General features: G+C 45.5%; 1 long non-coding RNA gene across 1 annotated transcript; it reads left to right on the forward strand.

Annotated features, from left to right (window-relative positions):
• Window positions 1-497: 497 nt before the first annotated feature.
• LOC123597414 lies at window positions 498-2,937 on the forward strand. Its single transcript, XR_006712113.1, has 2 exons — window positions 498-1,310; window positions 1,834-2,937. It is a non-coding gene; the product is annotated as an uncharacterized LOC123597414 (long non-coding RNA).
• The last annotated feature ends 2,633 nt before the right edge of the window (window positions 2,938-5,570 follow it).

The raw sequence follows: 5,570 nt of genomic DNA on the forward strand, positions 1-5,570 counted from the left end.
GCCTTTCTCAGCTGCCCTCTCACTATCCTTCAGACTGGTGAAGGAGCTCCTCCCTGGTGCCGCTTGTAGCCTTGATCCACCCAAACAGCATGCCCCAAAAGCTGGAGCCCTCCCAGCCTCCAAGGCCACAAGCCTGCCTTCCCGTGCAGCCTTGTTGGAATCCCAGGGGAGCCAGGGCCTGGCTAGGCACCCACAGGAAACCCCAGTCTCATCTCCGAGGAGGAGTCACCTGCACCTTTGGCTTCTATCTTCCACCTGCTAACTCCACCCACCCCGGCATCACACTCTTGCTCCCAACTCTCAGAAAAGTCTGTAAACCTCTTGATTCGAAACAAAAAGGGAAGTAGACTTGGAGATTTCTGACTGTCCGGTCCCTGAAAGGCCTGGCTAGGAATGTCCTGGGAGGTGGGCTGAGGACATAGGGCCTCGAGTTCCCACCCAAAACAGCCTCCACCTGCCAACCCCTTCCTTGTTCTCATCTCCTGGGCCCTGCCAGGTCTTCTGTCCTGTCAGCCTCCAAGTCCACCGTGATGTCATTAGCCTAACTGTGATGTCACCATGTTTCACATCCCTGTGGGGTAGCTCAGGCATAGAACTACAGCCTCTTAGCCAGGGAACCTGTGCAGATACCCGGACCCAGATGAGAGACCCAGGCCAAGGCAAGTCCTCAGTGACCACAGGGGGGCTTGGGAAGTGCTTGTGGGTGGGAGAGAGGATTCGGAGCCTTCAGGGACAAGCGGGGGGCACCAGAGAGGCCTTTGACAAGAGCTGGAGGGCTGGACAAGGGTCTTCAGGCTCCTGGTTCATGGACGCTTACTTTCTTCTTCGTTCTGTTAATTACAAGATAAAACATACTAGAGGTAAACATTTCAAACAGCAGAGAACAAAAAGACAAAAAAAAAAAAAAAAAATGGAAGCTCCCCTCCTTCACAATTTCCTAGGGACCAATGTGAATTTTTTTGGTGTTTAGCCCCTGACATTTACATATGAACCTACAAACGAGTAAGTGAACTTTTTAACTTTGTTTTTATACAACCTAGTTTATAAGATACATATACTTTTCTGTAGCTCTTTCCATCCAACAATCTGCTGTGACCATCATTTCATGCAGAACAAACACATCTGCCTCCTGCTTTTTCCTGATTGCATAGTGTTCCACAACAGGGATGGACAAACTGGCATTCCTGTATTGTGGACTCCTCAATTCTTCCCTCTTCCACACAAGGCTGGAAAAGACCTCCGTATGGAAGTAGTATGCAGAGTGATTAAGAACACTAGCTGGGACTTAATCCCAGCTCTGTGACCGTACGGTAAGTCACTTAACCTCTCTGTGCCTCTTTCCTTATCTGTCAAATGAGGATAATAATAGTACTTGCTTCACAATGTTCTTTTGAAAATTCCTCCAGTTGATTCAAAAGCTCTTAGGCCAGTGCCTGGCCCAAAGCAAGCACTTGACAAATGTGGATTAATGTTAACATTGTACATCAATCTTTGCCTAGTTAGGCAAGCAAGTTAGGCAGCTTCCTAATAGTGTTAAAATTATGATGAATGTTCCCGGCTCACTTTGGAAAGACCAGAATTTGAGCAGCACACTTGGAAAGATTAACTACATTCTGTTTTATTGCTTTATTCATCCGCCCCTAGTTGGAGACCATCGTGCTCACCCAATACTGTCCTGTCCCCACGCCAGTCCACACTCCACAATAATTACAGTTTTCGGCATTTGGGCGCTCACCATGTGCCAGGAACCCTGCAGAGTGCTTTGACATGTTTTGCCTAACTCGGTCAGCACAGTGACCCTCCGAGATGGGTGCTATTATTCCTTTTTTACAGGCAGGAAAACTGAAACTCAGAGAAAGAAAGTGACTGGCTTCAGATCACAAGACCCAAGTTGGGACTGCAATGTCCCAGGGAGACAGGGGAAGCCCAAGAAAGAATTATTGGAGGGCCACTTTGAAGAGGTAAAAAGAGCCACAAGCGTGGAACAGTAGAGTCTGGATTCCCTTCAGGACTATGAGAACTCTGTCTCGGTCACTGGACTTCTTGCTGGGAATACAGCCTGTGGGAATACGATCTAGACCTTGGAAATTCACAGTTCAGTTATCAGAAGGCTTGCTGGTTGCTGCTGAAATAGAAAGCGGGATACAATTCTCAGGACTTACTATTATTAGAATAGGCACCCTCTACTTTGGGAAGCAAAGCACAGCCAGGGGTGTCGAGCTGACTTGTTCAGTAAGAGGGAGAAACAATGGGCCCACAGGCAAAAGCCCTACTTCCTCTTTGAAAACCTCAAAAACTTCTCCAGTCCATCACCATGGCCACCTCCAAACGTTTGGCCAGCCGGCTGAACTCCTGGCTGGCCCAGCGCATGGGTCCTGGAGCTCTGTTGCATGGATAGTTTGAAGGACAGCAGGTATGCAATCCAGGTCAGGAGGAGATCTGGGACCATCACTGGTTCAGAAGTTAAGCAACTGTGTGCGATGTCACTCCGAGGACAGAGTTAAGGGTGGGGAGCTCCATGCTCTCACCTCCCTCTGCTCTGTGGTTGACACCTTCCTCCTTCTGCCTGACACCCACTTATCTCATCTCCCTGGACAGTCTGTCAGATGCAATGAGTTCGTTTCGGCTTCACACCCCAGGGCGGGGAGATCCTGAGATAGGGCGCACCAGCTTTCACATCTGCAGAAGGGGCCTCAAATTCTTGCATCTTCTCCTGCATCTACCCATGACCTCCCGGTCCTGAGGACAAAATTAAGAGATGTCTTCAAACGACATCTGAGTCATTCCACCCATCCTCTCATCTCACCCTTTCCAAGTGGATAGGTGACACACTGGATTCAAATCCAGTAGGACCGATACACTCTTAACTGCTATGCAACGCTACAGAGCATGCACGTGGATGTCCTTGGCACCCCAAGAATGACTAATGTCTTTATCCAACTCTCGATCTTGTTTTTGTGAGTTTGAGCCCAACATTGGGCATAGAGATTACAAAAAAACTATGTATAATAAAAGACAAGTGTTGGCAATGATGTAGAGAAATCAGATGCTCTGCCAACTGAGCCAGCCAGGTGCCCTTTATTATCTATTTTTAAAACTTATAAGCGTCCGACTTCAGCCAGGTCACGATCTCGCGGTCCGTGAGTTCGAGCCCCGCGTCGGGCTCTGGGCTGATGGCTCGGAGCCTGGAGCCTGTTTCCCATTCTGTGTCTCCCTCTCTCTCTGCCCCTCCCCCGTTCATGCTGTGTCTCTCTCTGTCCCAAAAAAAATAAACGTTGAAAAAAAAAATTTAAAAAAAAAAACAAACTTACAACCATCCGGGGTGCCTGGATGGCTCAGTCGGTTGGGCATCAGGCTGTTGATTTTGGCTCTGGTCATGATCTCATGGTTTGTAGGATCGAACCCGTGTCAGGCTCTGCACTGGTGGTGCAGACCCTACTTGGGACTCTCTCTCTCTCTCTCTCTCTCCCTCTCTCTGCCCCTTTCCCACTCATGTTCTCCCTCTCTCTCTGAAAATCAATAAACATTTTTAAATTTTTTTTTCAACGTTTATTTATTTTTTGGGGGACAGAGAGAGACAGAGCATGAACGGGGGAGGGGCAGAGAGAGAGGGAGACACAGAATCAGAAACAGGCTCCAGGCTCTGAGCCATCAGCCCAGAGCCTGACGCGGGGCTCGAACTCACGGACCGCGAGATCGTGACCTGGCTGAGGTCGGACGCTTAACCAACTGCGCCACCCAGGCGCCCCTAAACATTTTTAAAAAATTACAACCATCCTAGTGCTGCTATGAACATGTGTATCCAGGTGCTTGTTTGAATACCTGTTTTCAGTTCTTCTGGGTATATGCCTAGGAGTAGAATTTCTGCGTCATATGGTAATTCTTTATTCAACTCTTTGAGGAACCACCAAACTGTTTTCCACAGCAGCCGCACCATTTTGCAGTCCCACCAACAATGTATGAGTGTTCCAATTTCACTACAACTTTGCCAACATTTATTTTACTTAAAAAAAAAATGTAAAACCACACTTTCCTTTCTTGATGGAATCCTTTGAAGCACAAAAGTTTTTAATTTTAGGGGCGCCTGGGTAGCTCAGTCAGTTAAGCGTCCAACTCTTGCTTTCAGCTCAGGTCAAGATCTCACAGCTTGTGAGATCAAACCCTGTGTTGGGCTCTCCACTGTTAGCGCGGAGCCTGCTTCAGATTCTCTCTCTCCCTCTCTCTCTGCCTGTCCCCCACTCGCACGCTGTCTCAAAATAAGTAAATAAACTTAAAAAAAATAAATTATTGTGTTTAAAGTGTGAAAAGACAACCCACATAACGGGAAAACATATTTTCAAATCATATACCTAATAAGGAATTTGTATCCAGAATATATAAACAACCTTTACTATTCAATAAGAAAGGAAAAATAGCCCAACTAAAAATGGGCAAAAGTGTTCATTCAGACATTTCTCCAAGGAAGATGTATAAATGGCCAGTAAGCACATAGAGAAATGTTCAACATCATATGTCATTAGGGCAAAGCAAATCAAAGCCACAATGAATCACTGTTTCACTCCCATTAGAATGATTATAATTTTAAATGTATATATATATATATATATATTATATTTTTTATATATTATACATAAAATAAGGGACACCCAGCTGGCTACATCGGTAGAGCATTCAACTCTTGATCTCAGGATCATGAGTTCGAGCCTCACACTGGGTATAGAGATTATATGCATGTATAATAAAAGACAAGTGTTGGCTCAAAGTGGAGAAATCAGAATCCTTACACATTGCTGGTGGTGGGAATGCAAAATGGTGCAGCCACTGTGAAAAATAGTTTGGTGTCATTCAAAAAGTTAAACAGAGAGTTCCCATATGACCCAGCAGTTCTACTTAGACATATATACCTAAGAGAATTGAAAACATATGTGCATATAAAAGCTTGCACACAAAGTCCATAGCAGCATTAGTTTTTTAGTTTTTTGTTTTTTGTTTGGCTTTTTTCTTTTGAGAGAGAGAGTGCCCAACGTGAGGCTCAATCTCCACCCCTCCCCACAACATTTGTTACAAAGCTAAGAAGTGAAAACAACCCAAATGTCCATCAGTTGATGAACGGATATGGTGCCTCGGTGGTTCAGTTGGTTAAACCTCCCACTCTTGATTTCAGCTCAGATCATGATCTCACGATCTGTGAGACTGAGCCTCATGTGGGGCTCTGCACTGGGCATGGAGCCTACTTAAGATTCTATCTCTCTCCCCCTCTGCCCCTCCCTGCTCTCGAGAGCTCATGCACTCTCTCTTTCAAAAAAAAAAAATTGATGAACGGATAAACAAAATGTTGTATACTCATACAATGGAATATTCTTCATCCATGAAAAGAAATAAAGTACTTACACATGCTACAATATGAACACTGACACATTATGTTAAGTGAAAGAAAGAGGTCAGTCACAAAGGTGACATATGATTCCACTTATGTAAAATGTCCAGAACAGGCAAATCTATGGAAAGACCGAAAGTAGATTAGTGATTGCTTAGAGCAGGCAGTTTTGGGAGCAAATGAGGAAGGTCTA

The sequence above is a fragment of the Leopardus geoffroyi genome, chromosome C1, assembly GCF_018350155.1.
Source record: "Leopardus geoffroyi isolate Oge1 chromosome C1, O.geoffroyi_Oge1_pat1.0, whole genome shotgun sequence".
Classification (NCBI taxonomy): Eukaryota; Metazoa; Chordata; class Mammalia; order Carnivora; family Felidae; genus Leopardus; species Leopardus geoffroyi.